Source organism: Schistocerca serialis, chromosome 4, assembly GCF_023864345.2.
Source record: "Schistocerca serialis cubense isolate TAMUIC-IGC-003099 chromosome 4, iqSchSeri2.2, whole genome shotgun sequence".
Classification (NCBI taxonomy): domain Eukaryota; kingdom Metazoa; phylum Arthropoda; class Insecta; order Orthoptera; family Acrididae; genus Schistocerca; species Schistocerca serialis.
In genome coordinates this window covers 4,619,766-4,644,311 of record NC_064641.1, presented here as the reverse complement: position 1 = coordinate 4,644,311, position 24,546 = coordinate 4,619,766, and the positions used below count along the sequence as shown (strand labels likewise).

Here is a 24,546-nt window from a genome sequence, read left to right as displayed (position 1 = left end):
CACGCTACGTTAACATTCGCGTGCCGGAGGTCATCATCATCAGTTTCTCGTGTGTGTGCTGTCGTGTTTGTGTTAGTGTTCACCGTCAAACTCTAACGTTCACCTGTGCCGTCGAATCATCTGTGTTTGTGCGCCGTGCCACCGTGTTTCAGTGACATTTTCGTCGAGTGTGAACAGCTCCATGTTTTGTATTTCTGTGTCTGCTGTTTTTTGCCCGTCAACCTATCTATTATGTATCTTCTTCCTGTTTTTTCTCGTTGTCGACTCGAAGGCTGAAGAGCAGCGTAAGATGCTGCTGCCAACTATGATGTATCATGCAGCGTAACTTGCTGTGACAGTGCGAGAGAGAGACAAAGATATTGTTTATTACTCTGTGGCGGTCAGCGCTCACATAATTATTCTTAGGATATAGTTTTTGTTTGTTCTTGTTAAGAGTAATTTGAGGGGAGGAGAGCCATTCTTGTGATGTAAAAAATCGACGCCATTGCGAATTTTTGATTCACATTGTAAAATATAAGTGCATATGGAAGGAAATCACTTATTAGAACAATAAAATATTGTTCATTTCAAGAAGGTACGTCTTATTATACACCCAGCGATATACTGCTATTGTGATTTACTAATAAACACCAGTTGAGAACAGTTCCGACGGGAGCGTTCAGTTCTAGTGAAATAGTTCGATGTTTTCTTCGGAAAAGAAGTCACTTCATGGATCATTCAAATCCACAATAGTAACTGGACATTTCTCAGAACTGAAAGCAATCTGATTGCTATGCAACAGAGCCCCGAAGAATATTTCTCCGTACTTTGGTTACCACTTTCAGCTCAACACGGTATCTGCAGCATCTGGAGCAGATTTCTACAACAGCGGAAGAGTGTAATCGCTATCAGTTTCACACACCGCCCTGTGTACACTGTATGTATTTACCCACAACAGTGAACATACAGTTACTCACATACATAGAAAGACAATACTAGGTGGTGTGGGGAAACATTTCAGTATAAAGGCCCTGTAGAGCTAAACAGTAATTAGCCTAGTAAGAAGGGAGTCTTTATATATGTCTACCGTTAGACAGGACACGATCCTGATACAACACTCATAGTGAACTTGAAATATAACCATGTTAGTCATTTAGTAATTAATGTTTCATTGTGTGTATATATGTCTAGTTTTATAGAGTAACTACATTATGGTCCTTTGTATGTTTCATGCTAACTGAACGTGCGGGAGTATCTTGTGAAGAGAACGAGACGCCGTCCCAGCAGCCGAGCAGAAACTTCAAAAAGGCCAGAACATTTGAATTACTAGCTTTCTGGAGCATTTATGCATTTAGTGACCTTTCATCTATTAATTTTCTAAGTATAAATAGTGTTGCTATATTACTTTTACTAGAATTCCAGTATTTCAGTAGATACCAAGACAATATTTTATGTGTTATCTATGTACTGTGTTTGTGTCACATTGTAAAGTGTACATTAACAGCATTAGGACATTAACGTTTTTTTTGCGTGTGTAAAAGTTCAATAGTCACTTTTGTAGGACTTATTTAGAGGAGAAACTGTCAATTGCTCATTTACATGGTGATAACTAGATCTATGTTCAAAGCCAATAAGCAAGCACGCATCACAATGGCACAAAATGAATTAAATAGTGTGAATGAATCGTCAACTAGTGCCACAGAATTTAATACCGCCGTAGTTAGCGATATGTCGATTACGGCTGAGCAACCAGCAATAATTAATGCGCTCACGCCGTCGACACAAACGGTTGCTAGTTCCGACATTCATATGTCGGAAGAAGTCCAGAGAAATATGCAGCAACCAACAAACAACATGAATTTCATCTCTGACCCAGACGCGTGCGAAAACGAAATGACTGTACCGAAAATTGTGTCGGTACAATCCTCATTAAGCCCAGTGCAATCGCCAATTGCTGAGAATACCGATTTGTTATCCCAGCTGATGTCAAGTTTGACTGTCATAACACAAGGGATTAAGGCATTGGAAACATCGCAATCTAATCTTGCAACGGCACAATCCACGTTTGCAAACGACATGAATCGTAGATTCCAGGCACTGGAAACTACGCAATCCACTTTTTCAAATGACATGAATCGTAGATTCCAAGCATTGGAGAGTGCGCAATTTAATTTGGCTCAGGAGCAATCTAATAAACTAAAAGAAATAAATGATAAGATTACTGAAAAATTCCAGAGTTTGGAAACAAAGCAGTGTCACTTTATTACCAGTCAGGCACAACTCATACTTACACAAGAACAACAGTATCAGGAATTAACAAACAAATACAAAGACATCTTATGTCGTCAAGATACACTAAATCATCAAGTGCAAGAAGTTATTCATGTACAGAACACTATGGCGCAAGACGTGAATACAATTAAGCACGATAACGAGCAAGCTGTCATTGAACTTACTCGGAGGATAGACACTCTCAGTCTCCAAGACGAGAAACACATAGAGAAACTTTTCAATGAACATAAGATCGCATTCTCTAAGGACATTGAAGATTGGGCGAAAGAGCAAACCGAGACAGTGCGAAATTATGTTGACAAAACCTTGAAAGAAACGGTTTCTAACGTGCAAGTTAACAACGAAGCTGCACAAGAACAACTTAAAGCAGAAGTTAAAGAGATTAAGGAGAATATAGGAGATGAATTTCCTGCTTGGAAAGCAAAGATAGAAAATACATTAAAAGCATGCCAGCAAGGTCTAGTTAATACTAGAGGGGCACATACTACTTGCAGTTTATCAAAAGCAGACATTATTCTTGATGAAACCAGTGAAACCGAATCCATGCAACAATATCCATGTATTGGTGCATATTTACGTAATCAACCAGAAACAAATTATCGAGATTATCATTCACCGCGTAGTAGCCACCAGAATACACCTGTGACTATGAATGAAGAAAAAATGCTTAAATATCGTCAATTCCAGATATTTATTCCCGAAAGGAAGTCGATCAATCCCGTGGTATTTATCAAGCAATTTAAAGGGATATTGCCGCGAATGTGGACTGAGCAACAAAAAATTATGTACGTTGCAGGATTCATACATGGAGATGGATCGATGTGGGCGTCAGAAGCATCCGATTGGTGTCAAGATTATGACCAATTTGAACGCGCTTTCTGGCACAAATACTGGAATAAGGGAGTGCAAGAAAGACTACGTAAGGAAGTTTTTGACCCACAACCTTTTTCTTTCAAAAATGGATCTTTAAGAAAGTATTTCGAGAAGTATATAAATAAAAGCAAATACTGGAATGACCCAATCCCGACGCAGGATATCATTCGAATATTAAAGGGCAAACTTCCACTTGAGGTTAAGGAAAAACTTCTACATGTGCCTGAACAACATGTGGAAGATTTTCTAGCCACATTGGATTCAATAGACATTCTGTTCGAAGAATCATGTGTGCGCTATAACCAGCCAAGTTACCAACCTAACAAATACAATAGTAACAACAAACATTATGGAAACAAACCTTTTGCACACAATTCACCAAACCCACAGGTGAATTATTTCCAGAAAAACGTGAAATTTGGTAACGAAAATCCCGACCAGTGTAATCATAACCAACAATGTGAACAAACATATAAACGGAAATGGAGGAAGAATAATAAGAAGAGGAAAGGATACTATCAAGAAGGGAATTATCAGCAAAAACGCCGATATCAGCAACCAACCCAAGAATATCACAACCAACCACAAACTTCAGGTTGGGTACCAAATGATAATGCAAATGAATGGAGAAATCAACCACCAATAATAACCGACGTAATGGAGCAGACATCTACTAATAATGGACAATCGTCAAACTAAACTCGACTGTCAGAAGCCCCGACGGTGCAGTCGAGGATGTTTTCAGGGGCGAAAATTCAAGCGTCAATTTCTTTCGGTACAATGATGGCAAATTATTAATAGAAGAACTTCAGCAGGATATGATGCCTTGTCAAGAGGAACATATCACTGAACCTGTTGCGAAAATTCAGGCGGCAACTGAAGGCATTACTGTGCAAGTTACTTTAGGTACAGGAGCAGCAGTAAATGTCGTTTCTGAGAAGTTATTTCAAAGAATACTTCAGAAAGCAAATCCACCGATTTTTCCTGTTCAATGTTATAGAATTGTAGGTCCTACTGGTCATAAGTCTTCTCAGGTTAAAGTGCAGACTCAACTCCAGTTAGATATAGGAAATGTAGCTATAAATTGCACGTTCCTTGTAATAGAAAAATTGGTTGAGGACTGTATCCTGGGTATAGATGAATTTAGAGAGAGAAATTGGCAAATCGATTTTTCTCTAGGCCGCGCCAGTTTTACAATAATGGATCAGAAACATCAAGTGAATCTTCTCAGGGAATATAGTACCCATGGAAAGTATTGTCAGGGACGAAAGCTGCAAATAAAGTGGATACATAGCAAACCTGTACGGTATTACCAAATTAATTACTTGCAACCAGTTTTAAACCCTGAAGATATGGTATATGAAAAGGTACAAGAGCCTGAATATTTGCAACAACACCAAAGAAAGCAATTATATGATCTTCTACAGGAATATCATGAAGTCTTTAAAGAAAGACCTGGTGTAATCAAGGGATACACATGCCATTTAGATGTGATACCACACCAAGTTTTCTGCCGATTTTTTATCCAGTACCATGGCACCAACGAAAGGCAGTTGATGCGGAAATCCACCAGATGCTTGAATGGGATCTGATCGAACCTTCGACGAGTCCATACTGTAGTCCGCTTCATGTCGTCTCGAAAAATGGAGGAAAAGTTCGTCTCGTGCTAGACGCACGGCAGATAAATAAGATTATCGTGCCCATGCGAACTCACCCGGAAAATATCGATGAGCTAATTCAAAAGTTCGAGGGGATGAAATACTTAACAAATATTGATTTGAGAAGTTCATTTTGGCAGGTGGCTCTAGACGAACCATCAAAAAAGTACACCGCATTTGTACATGCAGGTAGAAGCTATCAATTTAAGGTTTTACCTTTCGGGCTAAACGTGAGCTCAGGAGTTTTTATAAATGCTCTAGATTATGCATTGGGACCTGCACTTCTAAGCAATTTAACTTTGTTTGTGGACGACATGCTCATAGCTACGACCACATGGAAGGAGCACGTTGATTTATTGAGAAGAGTGTTAGAACGTTTCAAGGAAGCAGGCATAACCGCAAATCTGCAAAAGTCCCATTTTGCTCGAGATAAAATCAAATTTTTGGGTCATCTTACAAATGGAAAAGGCATCTTACCGGACTCCGAGAAACTAAAGGCAATCAAAAACTTTGCACCTCCAACAACAAAAAGGCAGTTAAAGGGCTTCCTCGGAGTTGTCTCTTTTTTCAGGCGTTTCATTCACGACCACTCTATTAATGCAGAACCGTTGTACAGCTTGTTGCGCAAAAATACTCCGTGGGTGTGGACGCAACAATGTCAGAATGCATTTGAAGCAATAAAACATGCCATAGTCAATTCACAAATATTATATCATCCAGGTATGAGCAAAGAATTCGGTTTAATGGCAGATGCTTCGGAAATTGGAATAGGTTCATGCATCTTCCAAGTAAAAATGATAGATAGGAAATCAACTTTCTGTCCAATAGCTTTTGCTAGCCGACTCTTAACTGCTTGTGAAAGAACATATACGACTACCGAAAGGGAAGCATTGGCCGTAGTCTGGTCATTTAAGAAATTTTACTATTACTTATATGGAGCAAAGACAACAGTATACTGCGACCACAAAGTGTTAAGTTTTTTGCAAACATGTAAATTATTACATCCATGATTAGCAAGACGGACGCTCTCACTCCAAGAGTTTCAATTTGAAATTAAATACCTAAGCGGACAGGATAATTTCATCGCTGATGCACTGTCTAGAATGCCAGATGGAGATTTGTCAACTATCAACATCACGGGCAATCCGTCCGAATTTAATGTTCTTATAATGACTGATAGAATATATAGGAAACATTTTCTTGACATGTGTAAGAACATGGAAAAACTTCAGAATGAAGATCCTCATTGGCATTCAATAAAGGAAACTTTGGCAAAGCCTGGAAACGATGATCTGCAGAGACTGTACAAAGTTGAGGATGATGTCTTATTTTTCAAAGGGCATCTTGATTCAGATAATTGGAAGGTGTGTATTCCCGAGAAGAATGAGAATGACTTAATTTTGCACACGCACATCACTTGGGGACATTTTGGAGTATTAAAGTGTGCTCAGAAGATTCAAGCATATTGCTACTTCCCAAACATTCGCAGGAAAGTGCACAGACAGTTAAGGAAATGTAAAATTTGTCAGCTAGCCAAACCAGGAAATTTTTGTGTGAAACATTTCCTACATCCTATTATACCCACTAAACCGCTGTCAATCATTTCGGTCGACGTCTGTGGTCCTCTACCATCATCAAGGGGAGGATGCAAATATATTGTAGCTTTTCTTGATATATTGACTAAGTATGTCAAACTTTATCCATTAAAATCAGCTACTGCTGCATCCATAGCCAAGAAGCTGGTCAAGGATTGTATAGTCAAGGTAGGCAAACCAGAGGCTATTCTTTCTGACAATGGGTCAATGTTCACTGGATTTCGCTGGAGGCAAACATTAGCCAGTTGTGGTATAAAACAAATTCTAACATCAGTGTATCACCCTTCGGCGAATCCCGTGGAACGAATTTTTCGTGAATTGAACCGGTTCATGAGAACATATTGCCACAACCAGCAATCCAAATGGTTCGATTATCTTCACGATTTTCAGGAAATTGTAAACAATATGCCACATACTACGACAGAATACACCCCATACGAACTGATGTTTGGAAAACAGGAACAGAATGACTGGATTCGACCAATTCCTAAAGTAGCTATTAACAAAATAGATCTACAAAATAAAGTACGACACTCCTTACTCAATATAATGGACAAGGCAAGAAAAAGGAAAATATATTTTGACAATCGACTTGGAAAAATAAAAACATATAAAGTGAAAGACCAAGTTTTAGTAAAAACTCATCCTAAGGCTTCACTTATACAGAAGAAGAACACAAAATGGCAATTATTGTATCAAGGACCATTTGTGATTACCAAAATACCCCATCCAGGAACTTATGTTTTGAAGGACGTGAAGAATGGAAAGGTGAAAGGAATGTATCCTCATCACTTGTTAAAGCAATTTCATGATGACTGAAGATTCTGAAGATTGAAAATACTATTCTTATCAAATAATATTGATTAGAGAATTTTCATTAAACCTATGAATCATACTTAGGATAGTTTCTTTCTTTTTGCAATTTAGTAGTTAGTTTTTCTTTTCAGGCATAATGTACGAGAGATATGCAGACGTTGTGTATTGGTTTTCCACTGTAAAGATAAGTTTTCTTTTCAGTATGCAGAGAATTTAGCTATAGTATGAATGATTTCTTTTAATTTTTTTTTATTCTGTAGATAGTAACTTAAATCAGGTTTCACAATGCACAATGACCATGGGTTAGTGACTCAAATGAATCTGGTCTATGGCAAGATATTTTTCCTTATGTCAATTTAACAATGTCAGTGTATGTTTGTATTTGCTTTTTTACTCGCTGAGCTGAAGTCATGCTGTTTGGAAGGGGTAACCCGTTCTCATTTTTAAAAGGACGCCTATTACTTTGTTTCAATCTTTTGTGATGAACATTGTCTTTATAATTGTACTATTGTTGTAACATACCTGAGTATGTAAATTATATCAATTGTTGCTCGCGAAGTTACCAACTGAGCGAATGCCTTTCAGTTATAAGCACATCAACAAGTGTTAAAGTCCATCTGAAATATGACGAGCATAAGTTGACACGGCAGCACCAGTTGGATTTGTGTATAGTGCATTCTAGGGTTGTTGATAGAAATGAAGAACACCTTACGACTTCCGAATATTTCGAATTCAGGACAGAGAATTATAAAGAACTTTAGATTAGCTTCTATTTCAGCTCAGCATAGATCAAACACCTTTTCCACGGAACTTGCACTGACTCTTATTTTCATGTTAACCATATGCGGAAAACCATAATACCCACGCGGAGACGGTGAAATGGGAATAGAATTCAATCAGTTACCCGAAGATGACAGATAGAAGGGAATCGTAGATGGATGTAAACTAACGCGTCGATGGTTCACCTCAAGACACAGAAGATTAACAATGTTGTGTTTCTTTTGTGAACAGTGTTTAAATTCATTCAAAAAAAATCCATATTGTAAATTTTTTTTATTTTCCATTGTAATTCAATTAATTATCATTGCAAATGAGAAATACGAGGATGGTAAATCTACCCCGAGGTTTTCCTTGGTTTTCCTTTGTGGGGCTTGGCCGAATGGCTAGATTATCCATTTGAGACATCCCAAGGCGAGTGACAGAAGCTTTAAGTGATGATGAAAAAGGTTTCTGATCACATCTCATGCCATCCTCAACAGATGAATAAAAGCAAGCATGTAAGCTATGCATATATGCTGCATCAGGAATTCAGCACAGGCTTTGTCAGCAGTATATGCACCCAAATCTATAATTTACATTTAGATAGTCATTCACTAATACCAAAATATCATAAGAAATACAGTGGACATTAATACTCTAGTGGACATTAATACAGCGTCATAAACAATCACCGATATAGTGTTGTGTGAACGCTCGTGTTTGCTTTTGCCCAAAAACGTTCGTCCACAAGAGGGGCATATATGATGTATCATGCAGCGTAACTTGCTGTGACAGTGCGAGAGAGAGACAAAGATATTGTTTATTACTCTGTGGCGGTCAGCGCTCACATAATTATTCTTAGGATATAGTTTTTGTTTGTTCTTGTTAAGAGTAATTTGAGGGGAGGAGAGCCATTCTTGTGATGTAAAAAATCAACGCCATTGCGAATTTTTGATTCACCTTGTAAAATATAAGTGAATATGGAAGGAAATCAGTTAATAGAACAATAAAATATTGTTCATTTCAAGAAGGTACGTCTTATTATGCACCCAGCGATATACTGCTATTGTGATTTACTAATAAACACCAGTTGAGAACAGTTCCGACGGGAGCGTTCAGTTCTAGTGAAATAGTTCGATGCTTTCTTCGGAAAAGAAGTCACTTCATGGATCATTCAAATCCACAATAGTATCTGGACATTTCTCAGAACTGAAAGCAATCTGATTGCTATGCAACAGAGCCCCGAAGAATATTTCTCCGTACTTTGGTTACCACTTTCAGCTCAACACGGTATATGCAGCATCTGGAGCAGATTTCTACAACAGCGGAGGAGTGTAATCGCTATCAGTTTCACACACCGCCCTGTGTACGCTGTATGTATTTACCCACAACAGTGAACATACAGTTACTCACACACATAGAAAGACGCCGGCCGCGGTGGTCTCGCGGTTCTAGGCGCGCAGTCCTGAACCGCGCGACTGCTACGGTCGCAGGTTCGAATCCTGCCTCGGGCATGGATGTTTGTGATGTCCTTAGGTTAGTTAGGTTTAAGTAGTTCTAAGTTCTAGGGGACTGATGACCACAGCTGTTAAGTCCCATAGTGCTCAGAGCCATTTGAACCGTTTGAACCATAGAAAGACATTACTAGGTGGTGTGGGGAAACATTTCAATATAAAGGCCCTGTAGAGCTAAACAGTAATTAGCCTAGTAAGAAAGGAGTCATTATACAGCCTACCTATGTATAGGTATAAAAATTACAATAAAGGAAAAAAAAATGATTAAACGAGGAGTCGGCTTCCGAACAGGACTGGCGCTGGGCCTGTCACGCCCACCACGGCTGCCTCCTTTGCCAAGATTTACCAATCTTACCTGCCCATGTTTGACTACGCTTTTATGTCGGACCAAAGAGTACTGTCACCGTTGCAGGGTGGTATGGGGCTCCAAGTCGCACCCCCACACCTCCAAACTGTACTGCAGTGACGCAATGTCACTGCCCTATGGTTTATATTTACTGGCTCACCAACACAGTTAGACTGTGGAACGCTGGTGATGCTGTAGTGTACAGTATTAATTATTTTAAAAAATTTTAAAAGTGATTATACGTGCTACAGGTTGGATCCTTATAAGTGCTTCGTTGTACGAGTGTGTTGTCGTTGTACGTTTCACCGTATATCAGCGCTGCCAATCTGCCTTTCCGGCGTTGATATTTCGTAGTTTTTGCCCCAGATTAGCTGGAAAGTTTTTGGTGTGGGTAGTCCTTTCGTGCTGGGTCCCTGGCTACATCAGGCAGACCCATGTCCACCTTGGAGAAGTCTGCGGAGCAACCTCCGCGTCCCTCCAGTACGTCCACCACCGCCCTTTGTGGTGAATCACGCCTGAGACGTCGCTCACCCCGGCTACCGATCGCGCCTGATGTTCCGCCCACCTCGCAGCGGGCGGAGGATAGTCTGAATCGCGCCAACCGCCACAAATCGCCAGTGGATACCACTGGCACTGAAACCGACCCCCGTGACGACTGTCCACCGTCCCGTGTCAGGGTCCGTTCTTCGGTGTCGTCGTTGTCCGACGACTCCTCTGATCGTTTAGTAATTGATCTTTCCTGTGATGAGGTGGCAGCAACCTCGGCTGTGTCTGACCACCACCTGGCTGTACCTATGAGTGCACCTAATCCTCCGTTGTCCCGCCACTGTGGCGAGTCTTCTGGGCGCCCTGACCCAGTTGGAAAGTCCTCTGGCCGTCGCTCTCGTCTGCCCACACAGGCCGTGGTGATCGAAGATCGAGCTCCGTTGTCTCCCTCCTGGGGGACACAGCTACAGATGGTCCGGTGGATGCGAGCATGGCTCCTGTTCCTGACCCTCCTTCGTGGGAGACACCTTCCAGCCCTCTAAAAAGAGAGAAGATACCCCCTATTGTGGTTTATAATGTCACTAATTATACAAAACTGAAATCTGAGCTCCAGCAGCTCATTTTCGGACAGTTGCGGGCTATATACCAAAAGGATCATGTGAAGTATCTGCTCGACAGTAGGGACAACTATCTAACCGTTCACGAAATTGTCAAAACAAGGGCGATGCCTTACTTTACCCACCAGACGTCTGACACTCGCTGGACGAAAATCGTCATCAACGACTTACCCCCAGAAGTTACAGCAGGGGAGGTCCAGGAGGAACTGCTTCGGCTCCGTTTTGAGGCTCCTTTGGTCCGCCAGTATAGCAAGAGAGATCCTGTGGCCCAGGTATTGATACCCTGCTCTACCCATGTCGTCTCCCTTTCCCGGAGGGAAGATGTAGAGCGGATTTACCAAACCCAGTACGTTCTGTAGACGAAGGGCCGTATTGAATTGTATGAGGGCCAAAATGGGCCCCTCATCTGTCGCAAATGCCAGTGTCTACAACATACTGAGAATTACTGCTCCCTACCATTGTGGTGTGTGAAGTGTACCATCCCACATTTAGTGGAGAACTACACACTCCCTACCTCAGAGAAACCTACATGCACCAGGTGTTTGGGCTCGACCCAAAGTCCCCACCACATGGCATCCTAGAGGGGGTGCTCTGTTTACCAGAAGGGATTGAAGTCTTCACGTCCTCCCAAACAGAAACTAAGAACGAATTGCCCTCTCCCACCGCAACAGGACACCACCAACTTCCCTGTTTTGTGGGGCCAGCCTGGTGCACCTCCCTCAGCAGCTGCTGTGGGACCAGCCACTCAGACACTGGACGTTCCTGAGGCACCTGTTACCACCTCTTCCCAGACACCCAAGTCTTCCTTTGCTGCTGCAGCCCAGTCTCCCCCTCATTGTCCGTCTTCCATGATGGCTTCCCCTGCACACCCACTACAGGAGCCAGCTGCAGCCCCCTCCAATCCACCTGTGGCTGTATGCCAGCCTTCTGCCCCTACCCCCAATCTGCCTACTACTACACCCACTCCTGCCTGCCGCAGGGGCAAGCAGCCCTCCGGGAACCCTCCCCCAGTGGCAGCGGACGAGAGTTCTTATCGGGAGGACATGCGCGACATCCTCCGGGTCATCAGCTTCTTCGTGTGACCCCAAAACTGGGATGTTATTCGTGACACTGCCCACAAAATCGGTCGGTCGGAGGACAGGCTCTCCAAAGTCATCGCCCTCGTGAAAGGGCTAAGTCAAATAAATATTGCTGTAATGGTGGCTCGACCACCACAACCCCACCAGCCCCCTCGAGATCGTGTCACCTGCATTTTTAATGCCAGTGGCATTAAACGTATGAAGACAGAGCTGAACACCTTCCTCCATGACCATAGTGTGGATATTTTACTGGTCACAGAAACACACCTTAAACCAGCAGACCATTTCTGCCTTCGCAACATGATGTGTTACTGCTCTGACTGCCTCGACCACCATCGTGTGGGCATGGCTGTGTTCCTCAACAAAGCACTTGTCCATACCCAGAGACTCTCCAGCCAATGGAACACATAGAGGCCACAGCAGTTACCATTTCCACACACCTTGGTGCTATTACCTTCACAGCACATACTTGAGCCACTGCTCGAAGCAGACCTTCGCGCCATGACGTCATTCAACAGGCTCATCATTGGGGCGGTTCTCAATGCCAAGCACCCAGCTTGGCATTCTCGGGTCTCTAACCCCAAAGGCCACCTCCTCCTTGACCTGGAGGACACTTTAGCACTGTCAGTCTATGGCCCCCACGTCCATGGCAGAAGTCCAGCGGATCCTACGACGGAAACGTGGCCGGTCAGCCCCTGATTGGTCGGAACATTGGGACTGCACATCCACGTCGCTGGCAGCGCCATCTGGTTCCACTGACCATCCTATAGGAATCGGCTTCCGAACAGGACCAGCACTGGGCCTGGCACGCCCACCACAGCTGCCTCTTTTGCCAGGACTAGCCTTCCATTCCACGTCTACGACTTTCCAGTCTTACCTGCCCATGTCGGACTACGTTTTTATGCCAGACAAAAAAGTACAGTCACTGTTGCCGGACGGTATGGGACTCCAAGTCCCACCGCCACACCTCCAAAGTGTACTGCAGTGACGCTGTAGTGTACCATATCACGAAAGAAAAGGAAAACAGCGACTAAACTAAAACATTGTCAAACTAAGCAAAGTAGGCATTGGGCACAACCTCCATGGTTCACTGGCTCCTTCGTCTACCTTTGGACGAAAACAAAATTTGGAAGGAACTCAGTATTTTAAAGCACATTGTGGTACCTAACGGTTTTTCTGTAAATGACGTCACACGCCCCTACATTAGGCTAAAGAAACGTATAACAAACAGCAGACACACACACACCCACATACAAAATAGAACCAGTAAAGACAGAACGAAAACCATTCCTATGAAATTTAATGGCAAAATGCCCCTGCAAGTAGGAAAATGTTTTGAAAAGTCTGATGTCAGATATGGCTTTCAGGTTAACAACGCCCTAAAATTGCGAGTAAAACATAAACTGAAAGGGAGGTATGACAAATTTGATGTCTCTGGAGTATACAGGATTGACTGCACTAACTGTAACAAATATTATATCTGTCAAACAGGCCGCTCTTTTAAATTAAGATTTAAAGAACAGCCACAGAACAAAACTGCTTTGGGACAGCATTTATCTGAAACTGGTCATTCCATAGGGAGCATCGAGAATTGTATGCATATTCTCCACAGAGAGGAAAAAGGCCGTGCTCTTAATTTGTTAGAAGGAACTTGAAATCTATAAAGTAAGAAAGAAAGAACCAACAAAACTGCTTAACTGGCAGAACGACTTTGTGCCCAATGCCTACATTGCTTCGTCTGACAATGTTTTACTTTAATCATTTTTTTCCTTTATTGAATTTCGATTCCCCCCCCCCCCCCCCCAAAGGGGCGGGCTGGCAATAGGTTATTATGCTGCTCGACAGTCTACAGACCTTTTAATACGTAAGAGGTAGATAAGAAACAATAAAAGCAGGTGATAAAACGGCGACTTAAATTGTAAAACGGCGGAAAATTGGGGAAAGTTAAAACATAGAGCAAAGGGTTGGCAAATACACAGGAAGCAGACAGGTAACATAGTGGACAGACAATTAAAAAAACATGGCGACTGTCTGGTTTCTGTTCGCAAGATATAAAAATCACACCCAGTGACAGTATGACGTCCGTTCGCAACACTTCGGACAAGACACACAACACTGAACACTCACTGTAAACACTGTACTAAAATGTCGGCACAAAGATGACACACCATAGCCAAGGGCAGATGGGGGGGGGGGGGGAACAAGCAGGGAGGACAGGAAAAACGAAAGGGGGGGGGGGGGAACCAAAGGAGGTACTTTAATCTCTGAACCCTTCTGTTATATATACTTTGTTAATAGTTTCACGTACTGTTGAGTGCCTCATATATTTACTTCGTTTTCGTACATTTTACGCATGACTCTAGTATTTTCTTGTTCCTTCTCTGTTCATTTCATATACTGCATTAACTAGATAATGTTGGTCGTGCACTGTTACGGAACTGTATCATTCTTTTCTTGCAACGGAGTGTCGCAGGGTAGGAGGGGCCCTCTGCCGGACATGTTCCTTCAACCACTTCTCGCCTGTGCGTAATTTTGGCGTTAGAGCTAACAGTGGGTGTTGATTGTGTGCAGCACTACGTTTTCTTTCATTGTGCCTTCTTTGGCGATTTGATTTATAGTTTTTTATTGTTGTTCTGTGCACTATCAAAGGTGTTTATTACTTATGTCGTTCTCTAGAATATTGGCACTTGAGCACATGTCGACTACTGTCTCTTAACTCTTCCTGTTTTGAACAATCAGAATTTTGTTACGTTGTGTTTCATCACTTTTTATTACTCCAATGCCTTTTATATGTTATGAGCTCATTACAGACTTCAACTATTGTATCCCCCTTTATTTTACGCTGTTCAATTAATCGTTGAAAACTAGTGTATGCCTACATTAGCGACATCTGGTGAACTTACAACACAAACATCTTGTGACTACTGTATGGCAGCTCGTTTTGAACAGTAGTGCAACTGACAACATGACTCGTGCATATGATATATATTTGACGATGATGGTGCTCATTTTGCATTAAACATTTGACGATGCCACTATGGCTGCAGTACATTAGGACTTCGTTGTTATGAAACAGGTATGCCTCTTCATACTTAAAGTGCACAAATGCATACATATGTCAGTAGTGCTTTTCATTATGGTCTATATTGTTTTTAAGCTGTAGAGAATCTGCGGGAGTAATATGTTTTTCCCATTCTTGCTGCAGATCTGATGATGGTCATTATCGACCGAAACCGGTAATCTGTTAACAAAAAGTTTGGGACCATAGTCGTTAATTAAAGGAAACTCTCAAAGAAAGTGAAAAAATCGTAAAATTACTTAAAAGCTCTGGATTGTCTGGACATGATGGAATAACAAATATGATTCTAAAATCATGTGCAAACTTAATCAGTCACATATTATGCTATTTATGTAACCAGTCAATGAAAACTGGGACATTTCCAGACAGACTTAAACAGGCAATAGTGATGCCCATCCATAAAATCTACCATGCAATTATCGGCCCATTTCTTTGCTGCCAGTTTTCTCAAGACTGTCTGAGAGTGTATTTTATGGGAAGATTTGTGGCCATATGACGCAAAATGGCTTACTGACATCTACACGGTTTGGCTTTTATAAGGGAGTCTCCACAGAGAGAGCTATATTTAGACTATCAGATGAAACTCTAGGCATATTAAATCTCAGAAGGTATCCAATGGGAATCTTTTATGACCTTTCTAAAGCTTTCAACTGTTTAGATCATAACACATTGCTAAAAAAGCTTCCACACTATGGTATCAAAGATAAACGTCTACATCTACATCTACATCTACATCCATACTCCGCAAGCTACCTGATGGTGTGTGGCGGAGTGTACCCTGAGTACCTCTATCGGTTCTCCCTTTATCCAGTCTCGTATTGTTCGTGGAAAGAAGGATTTCGGTATGCTTCTGTGTGGGCTCTAATCTCTCTGATTTTATCCTCGTGGTCTCTTCGCAAGATATACGTAGGAGGGAGCAATATACTGCTTGACTCCTCGGTGAAGATATGTTCTCGAAACTTCAAGAAAAGCCCGTACCGAGCAACTGAGCGTCTCTCCTGCAGAGTCTTCCACTGGAGTTTATCTATCATCTCCGTAACGCTTTCGCGATTACTAAATGAATTTCAGTCTGGCATCTGCTTTACCGACGATCAACTTTATATGATCATTCCATTTTAAATCACTCCTAATGCATACTCCCAGATAATTTAAGGAATTAACTGCTTCCAGTTGCTGACCTGCTATTTTGTAGCTGAATGATAAGGGATCTATCTTTCTATGTATTCGCAGCACATTATACTTGTCTACATTGAGATTCAATTGCCATTCCCTGCACCATGCGTCAATTCGCTGCAGATCCTCCTGAATTTCAGTACAATTTTCCATTGTTACAACCTCTCAATACACCACAGCATCATCTACAAGAAGCCTCAGTGAACTTCCGATGTCATCCACAAGGTCATTTATGTATATTGTGAATAGCAACGGTCCTATGACACTCCCCTGCGGCACACCTGAAATAACTCTTACTTCGGAAGACTTCTCTCCATTGAGAATGACTGTTCTGTTATCTAGGAACTCTTCAATCCAATCACACAATTGGTCTGATAGTCCATATGCTCTTACTTTGTTCATTAAACGACTGTGGGGAACTATATCGAACGCCTTGCAGAAGTCAAGAAACACAGCATCTACCTGTGAATCCCTGTCTATGGCCCTCTGTCTCTCGTGGACGAATAGCGCGAGCTGGGTTTCACACGACCGTCTTTCTCGAAACCCATGCTGATTCCTACACAGTAGATTTCTAGTCCCCAGAAAAGTCATTATACTCGAACATAATACATGTTCCAAAATTCTACAACTGATCGGCGTTAGAGATATAGGTCTATAGTTCTGCACATCTGTTCGACGTCCCTTCTTGAAAACGGGGATGACCTGTGTCCTTTTCCGATCCTTTGGAACGCTACGCTCTTCTAGAGACCTACGGTACACAGCTGCAAGATGGGGGGCAAGTTCTTCCACGTACTCTGTGTAAAATCGAACTGGTATCCCATCAGGTCCAGCGGCCTTTCCTCTTTTGAGCGATTTTAATTGTTTCTCTATCCCTCTGTCGTCTATTTCGATATCTACCATTTTGTCATCTGTACAACAATCTAAGGAAGGAACTACAATGCAGTCTTTGGAAAAAGACATTTAGTATTTCGGCCTTTAGTCTGTCATCCTCTGTTTGAGTACCATTTTGGTCACAGAGTGTCTGGACGTTTTGTTTTGATCCACCTACCACTTTGACATAAGACCAAAATTTCTTAGTATTTTCTGCCAAGTCAGTACATACAACTTTACTTTCGAATTCATTGAACGCCTCTCGCATAGCCCCCCTCACACTACATTTCGCTTCGCGTAATTTTTGTTTGTCTGCAAGGCTTTGGCTATGTTTATGTTTGCTGTGAAGTTCCCTTTGCTTCCGCAGCAGTTTTCTAACACGGTTGTTGTACCACGGTGGCTCTTTTCCATCTCTTACGATCTTGCTTGGCACATACTCATCTAACGCATATTGTACGATGGTTTTGAACTTTGTGCACTGATCCACAACACTATCTGTACTTGAGACAAAACTTTTGTGTTGAGCCGTCAGGTACTCTGAAATCTGCTTTTTGTCACTTTTGCTAAACAGAAAAATCTTCCTATCTTTATTAATATTTCTATTTACGGCTGAAATCATCGATGCAGTAACCGCTTTATGATCGCTGATTCCCTGTTCAGCGTTAACTGTTTCAAATAGTTCGGTTATGTTTGTCACCAGAAGGTTTAATATGTTATCGCCACGAGTCAGTTCTCTGTTTAACTGCTCAAGGTAGTTTTCAGATAAAGCACTTAAAAAAATTTCACTGGATTCTTTGTCCCTGCCACCCGTTATGAACATTTGAGTCTCCCAGTCTATATCCAGAAAATTAAAATCTCCACCCAGAACTATAACATGGTGGGGAAATCTACTCGAAATATTTTCCAAATTATCCTTCTGGTGCTCAGCCACAATAGCTGCTGAGCCCAGGGGGCCTATAGAGACATCCAACTACCATGTCTGGGCCTGCTTTAACGGTGACCTTCACCCAAATCATTTCACATTTCAGATCTCCGTCAATTTCCTTCGATATTATTGCACTTCTTATCGCTATAAACACGCCTCCCCCTTCACTGTCCAGCCTGTCTCTGTGGTATACGTTCCAATGTGAGTTTAGAATTTCATTACTGTTTACGTCTGGTTTCAGTCAACTTTCTGTCCCTAGTACTATATGGGCGTTGTGACCGTTTATTAATGAGAGCAGTTCTGGGACCGTTCTATAGACGCTCCTGCAGTTTACTATTAGCACATTAATATTGTTATTCCCTGTTGCATTTTGCCTACTCCTACCTTGCCGCGTCTAAGGAGGCCTCTTGTCAGGCCTAGGGAGGGAATTCTCTGACCTAAAAAACCCCCGTGTGCACTCCACATGTACTCCACTACCCTTGTAGCTGCTTCTGGCGTGTAGTGCACTGATATCGCTGGTGGTAACACAAACGAGACAGTGTGTCGTGACTGTTGCGTTAGAAACTACTTTCATCGTTCTATACTGGGCTAAAAAAGTGATTTAGAGTGTGGACATTCTGTCTCGTGTGATCACATTAACATTGGACGATGATGTCGCCTGCAGTTCTGCTCCTTTGACGTGTGATAAAACCTGGTCCAAATCCAGTTCAATGTGTATAGCACAGTCTAACATAGCAGTCGGGACACTCACTGCTGTAAAAGTTGTTACCGTTTGACAGATGGAGCGACACTAGCGCTCCGAGCGGCGAGTAAGATGAACGTCAGACACGTCGTAAGCATAATGTTTGTTTTGGATCCATTTCCTACGTAATTTACGAAATATTTGAGTGATTTTCTTGCCGCCAATGGTTTGTATAGTATCAGAAAGCGTATATGTTTCTAAGAATGATTCTAAAATAAGCGCAAGTATGGACAAAAACCATGAATCGAGTGGCAAGCTACAACACATTCGTGAAGGAACACTTGTGACGTTGGATAGAATTGCAGCTTACCACGGTGATATCAAAAGAATATAAACACACGGATTCACACGTAAGAGGGACAGACATGTACCTCTACAAGGAAAAGCAATCGACAGCTCATTTATCGTTCTGTAGGCCTACTGTGTTTGTCATTGTCGCCTGTTGCCACAAGTACGACCTTCATCTTTATATTATTCTAAGTGGTACAATCAACTGCCAAATAGTGGGAGAAATATGTTGCAACATTGTAATGAGCTGATTACATTACATTTCACGCAAAACCAAATATCTGAATAATTTTCAAACAATCTTATCAGTGAACAAGGTGCTAAAAAAATAATGTCATCACACGAAGGAAGCAAGGAAAATTAAGTGACTAACAACAGAAGTGAATGAAATAAATACCAAACATTACGCCTTTGTAAGACACGAATAACTGTACTTAATCTAATCACTTCATCGTCAAAGCAGGTCTGTGTTGACGATCCACACGAATCTGGCACTGATACATGGAGAGTTAAACCGGCTGCTTCTGTGTCATAGGACTATTTTACAGCTTTAGATGGATTGTCGAATCTTTGTGGCAGTTTCCTCTTCATCGTCAGTTGAGGTGGCTTATTTGGGATGTCAAACATTGTGGGTACTGCATTTCACACGAGTTTATTATTGTCTGCGTTCATGAACTGGTTTTGTTCGAAATGTAGCGAACAAAACCTAATATTATTATACAGGTAAACTGGGGCTGTTTTCATAGGGTCTTCTCGTCTGTTATTAACTAGCCATTTTCTGCTCCTAAAACGAAACATTGATCATTAATACACATGTAGTTTGCAAGTGAATCCTGACGATACAGTTTAGTAACATGATGGTATATACCTCTCAGGATCCCTAGGAAACCGAAAAAAAGACAGCTGTGGTGTCTTCTTCCTGTTGTTGTGCAATTTATTGCGCTACAAACGCTCCCGCTTGTAAAAACCATTGTAGAAATATAAATAAACAACCACTATTCGCTTTCACGATCGCGCTGAACCCACAGTTTAAGTTACTGGCCGCTTGGGGCACTGCTGACGCGGTAGGCAACAAAATCGAGGCGAAGTGTCGCGACTGTGGTGTATAGCATACCGCAGCGAAAAATGGGTGAAGTTGTTGTTGTTGTTGTGGTCTTCAGTCCTGAGACTGGTTTGATGCAGCTCTCCATGCTACTCTATCCTGTGCAAGCTTTTTCATCTCCCAGTACCTACTGCAACCTACATCCTTCTGAATCTGCTTAGTGTATTCATCTCTTGGTCTCCCTCTACGATTTTTACCCTCCACGCTGCCCTCCAATACTAAATTGGTGATCCCTTGATGCCTCAGAACATGTCCTACCAACCGATCCCTTCTTCTGGTCAAGTTGTGCCACAAACTTCTCTTCTCCCCAATCCTATTCAATACTTCCTCATTAGTTATGTGATCTACCCATCTAATCTTCAGCATTCTTCTGTAGCACCACATTTCGAAAGCTTCTATTCTCTTCTTGTCCAAACTATTTATCGTCCATGTTTCACTTCCATACATGGCTACACTCCATACGAATACTTTCAGAAATGACATCCTGACACTTAAATCTATACTGGATGTTAACAAATTTCTCTTCTTCAGAAACGCTTTCCTTGCCATTGCCAGCCTACATTTTATATCCTCTCTACTTCGACCATCATCAGTTATTTTGCTCCCCAAATAGCAAAACTCCTTTACTACTTTAAGTGTCTCATTTCCTAATCTAATTCCCTCAGCATCACCCGACTTAATTAGACTACATTCCATTATCCTTGTTTTGCTTTGGTTGATGTTCATCTTATATCCTCCTTCCAAGACACTGCCATTCCATTCAACTGCTCTTCCAAGTCCTTTGCTGTCTCTGACAGAATTACAATGTCATCGGCGAACCTCAAAGTTTTTATTTCTTCTCCATGAATTTTAATACCTACTCCGAATTTTTCTTTTGTTTCCTTTACTGCTTGCTCAATATACAGATTGAACAACATCGGGGAGAGGCTACAACCCTGTCTTACTCCCTTCCCAACCACTGCTTCCCTTTCATGTCCCTCGACTCTTATAACTGCCATCTGGTTTCTGTACAAATTGTAAATAGCCTTTCGCTCCCTGTATTTTACCCCTGCCACCTTTAGAATTTGAAAGAGAGTATTCCAGTCAACATTGTCAAAAGCTTTCTCTAAGTCTACAAATGCTAGAAACGTAGGTTTGCCTTTCCTTAATCTTTCTTCTAAGATACGTCGTAAGGTCAGTATTGCCTCACGTGTTCCAGTGTTTCTACGGAATCCAAACTGATCTTCCCCGAGGTTGGCTTCTACTAGTTTTTCCATTCGTCTGTAAAGAATTCGTGTTAGTATTTTGCAGCTGTGACTTATTAAGCTGATAGTTCGGTAATTTTCACATCTGTCAACACCTGCTTTCTTTGGGATTGGAATTATTATATTCTTCTTGAAGTCTGAGGGTATTTCGCCTGTTTCATACATCTTGCTCACCAGATGGTAGAGTTTTGTCAGGACTGGCTCTCCCACAGCCGTCAGTAGTTCCAATGGAATATTGTCTACTCCGGGGGCCTTGTTTCGACTCAGGTCTTTCAGTGCTCTGTCAAACTCTTCACGCAGTATCATATCTCCCATTTCATCTTCATCTACATCCTCTTCCATTTCCATAATATTGTCCTCAAGTACATCGCCCTTGTATAGACCCTCTATATACTCCTTCCACCTTTCTGCTTTCCCTTCTTTGCTTAGAACTGGGTTTCCATCTGAGCTCTTGATATTCATACAAGCCGTTCTCTTATCTCCAAAGGTCTCTTTAATTTTCCTGTAGGCGGTATCTATCTTACCCCTAGTGAGATAGGCCTCTACATCCTTACATTTGTCCTCTAGCCATCCCTGCTTAGCCATTTTGCACTTCCTGTCGATCTCATTTTTGAGACGTTTGTATTCCTTTTTGCCTGTTTCACTTACTGCATTTTTATATTTTCTCCTTTCATCAATTAAATTCAATATTTCTTCTGTTACCCAAGGATTTCTACTAGCCCTTGTCTTTTTACCTACTTGATCCTCTGCTGCCTTCACTACTTCATCCCTCAAAGCTACCCATTCTTCTTCTACTGTATTTATTTCCCCCATTCCTGTCAATTGCTCCCTTATGCTCTCCCTGAATCTCTGTACAACCTCTGGTTCTTTTAGTTTATCCAGGTCCCATCTCCTTAAATTCCCACCTTTTTGCAGTTTCTTCAGCTTTAATCTACAGGTCATAACCAATAGATTGTGGTCAGAGTCCACATCTGCCCCTGGAAATGTCTTACAATTTAAAACCTGGTTCCTAAATCTCTGTCTTACCATTATATAATCTATCTGATACCTTTTAGTGTCTCCAGGGTTCTTCCACGTATACAACCTTTTTTCATGATTCTTAAACCAAGTGTTATTATGATTATGTTGTGCTCTGTGCAAAATTCTACAATGCGGCTTCCTCTTTCATTTCTGTCCCCCAATCCATATTCACCTACTATGTTTCCTTCTCTCCCTTTTCCTACGCTCGAATTCCAGTCACCCATGACTATTAAATTTTCGTCTCCCTTCACAATCTGAATAATTTCTTTTATTTCATCATACATTTCTTCAATTTCTTCGTCATCTGCAGAGCTAGTTGGCATATAAACTTGTACTACTGTAGTAGGTGTGGGCTTCGTATCTATCTTGGCCACAATAATGCGTTCACTATGCTGTTTGTAGTAGCTTACCCGCATTCCTATTTTCCTATTCATTATTAAACCTACTCCTGCATTACCCCTATTTGATTTTGTGTTTATAACCCTGTAGTCACCTGACCAGAAGTCTTGTTCCTCCTGCCACCGAACTTCACTAATTCCCACTATATCTAACTTCAACCTATCCATTTCCCTTTTTAAATTTTCTAACCTACCTGCCCGATTAAGGGATCTGACATTCCACGCTCCGATCCGTAGAACATCTTTACTGATAAACGCTGGAATGCAGATGTTTTTGAAAACAAAACGAAAATAAAAAATTATTTGTTGTGGTGCCGAAAGATGGACACGAAATTCGTGCGCTGAAGACAAGAAATGACTGACTGAAATCTTACACAGTAATATTATGCAAGGTCATATAACTATGGTGCAATAAAATTAGCCAACGTCTCTATCAATACATTCCAGTGAATCGTTTATTGCAATATAGTGCATGCTGGGAAGATAAATTAGCCTGTAAAACTGATAATACGAAGTAGTGATGGGCTAAATAGCGATTTTACGATATCAGCGATTTCTGTGAATGCTACTTTTCAGTATCTATTATTCTTAACTGTGATTTGTCGCAGTTGCGAGTCGCAGTTAAGGGACCTAGGTCGTGTATCCCTACGCCACTGCGACTTCTGCTACTTCTGTGATTTCTGCTACTTCTGCGACTCCTGCGATTTCTGCGACTTACCACCGTATGAAAAAGTTACATCTGTCCTCACAGAAAATTGCATCTCAACAAACCTGTCATTGGTAAGTATGTTTTACGTTTGTTCTTCTGTTGGCTTTAAGTTTGTATTAAAGAAACAACGGTGAAAATATTACTAGTGTAATTAATTTGTAAGTAGCCATACAGTAGCGTAATAGTTCGTGTTTATAAAATGAATTCTAACATATTGTTATGTTCACAGGTACGCGAACTACATTTCAGTCACTCAGTAAAGTGATAACTCAGAATATCATTGTCAACAGATCTGGAGAAATTGCCACTGCGTCTTTAGACCGTTTTCGTCAGACGAGAGGTTAGTTTCTAAGTGTTTCGATGGACTTAATTACTTCAGTGAGATCGTTCTTGCAAATGTGAAATATACCCCATTGAGTGGCTTTCATTAGAGCAAATTTTAGCAATCTACTCTGTCAATTATATTGCTTGTAATTAGTGACAGCAAAAATTGTTTAATAATCCTTGCGATTTTGCAGACATAGTTCTGACTGATTACTGGTTGCTGTACGTATCTATCCACATCAAGGCTGTTGAGAGAGACTCGTGAAGATTCAAGACAGGTTTTAGAAGATTTTGCAGTTTAAAAGTGACATAATTGTGAAATAAGTGTGCAGATGAGTGATTAAACTGTGTTTTATTGAAGTTGTTGTGCGATTTTAAAGGAATAATAAATGTTAAATACAGTGAGTGAATAATGAAAATCTCATTTTCCACATGTTTAAGCCGTCCTATACCCGTAATTTTCCGCCACTTATTTACTGGTAAACACTTGTTGGAGAGTGACATGCCCCCCCCCCCCCTTCCACAATCTTGGTGTGACACTGACTTTTAACATATCCCAAAGTCTACAATATGCATTTTGAGACTGTTGATATGAAAGTGGGAAGTTCAGATCTTGCAGTTAAATCAGGAATAGCTTAAGTGCATTACTTGAAAGTAA

The 24,546-nt window shown here is 41.3% G+C and overlaps 1 protein-coding gene and 1 long non-coding RNA gene across 4 annotated transcripts in view; both read left to right on the top strand.

Moving 5' to 3' along the window:
- The window catches only part of LOC126474983 (adenosine 5'-monophosphoramidase HINT3-like), a 232,490-nt gene that overhangs the window by 140,316 nt on the left and 67,628 nt on the right, over positions 1-24,546 (top strand). Inside the window, exon 1 of one of the 3 annotated variants that reach the window (XM_050102523.1) lies at positions 23,156-23,348. The exons of the other annotated variants lie outside the window; for them this stretch is intronic. The gene's annotated coding sequence lies outside the window, so the exon portion shown is untranslated. Of the gene's footprint in view, positions 1-23,155; positions 23,349-24,546 lie in introns of those variants that run through there. 3 annotated transcript variants of the gene reach the window in all.
- LOC126474984 (uncharacterized) lies at positions 23,542-24,289 on the top strand. Its single transcript, XR_007586620.1, has 3 exons — positions 23,542-23,635; positions 23,794-23,904; positions 24,083-24,289. It is a non-coding gene; the product is annotated as an uncharacterized LOC126474984 (long non-coding RNA).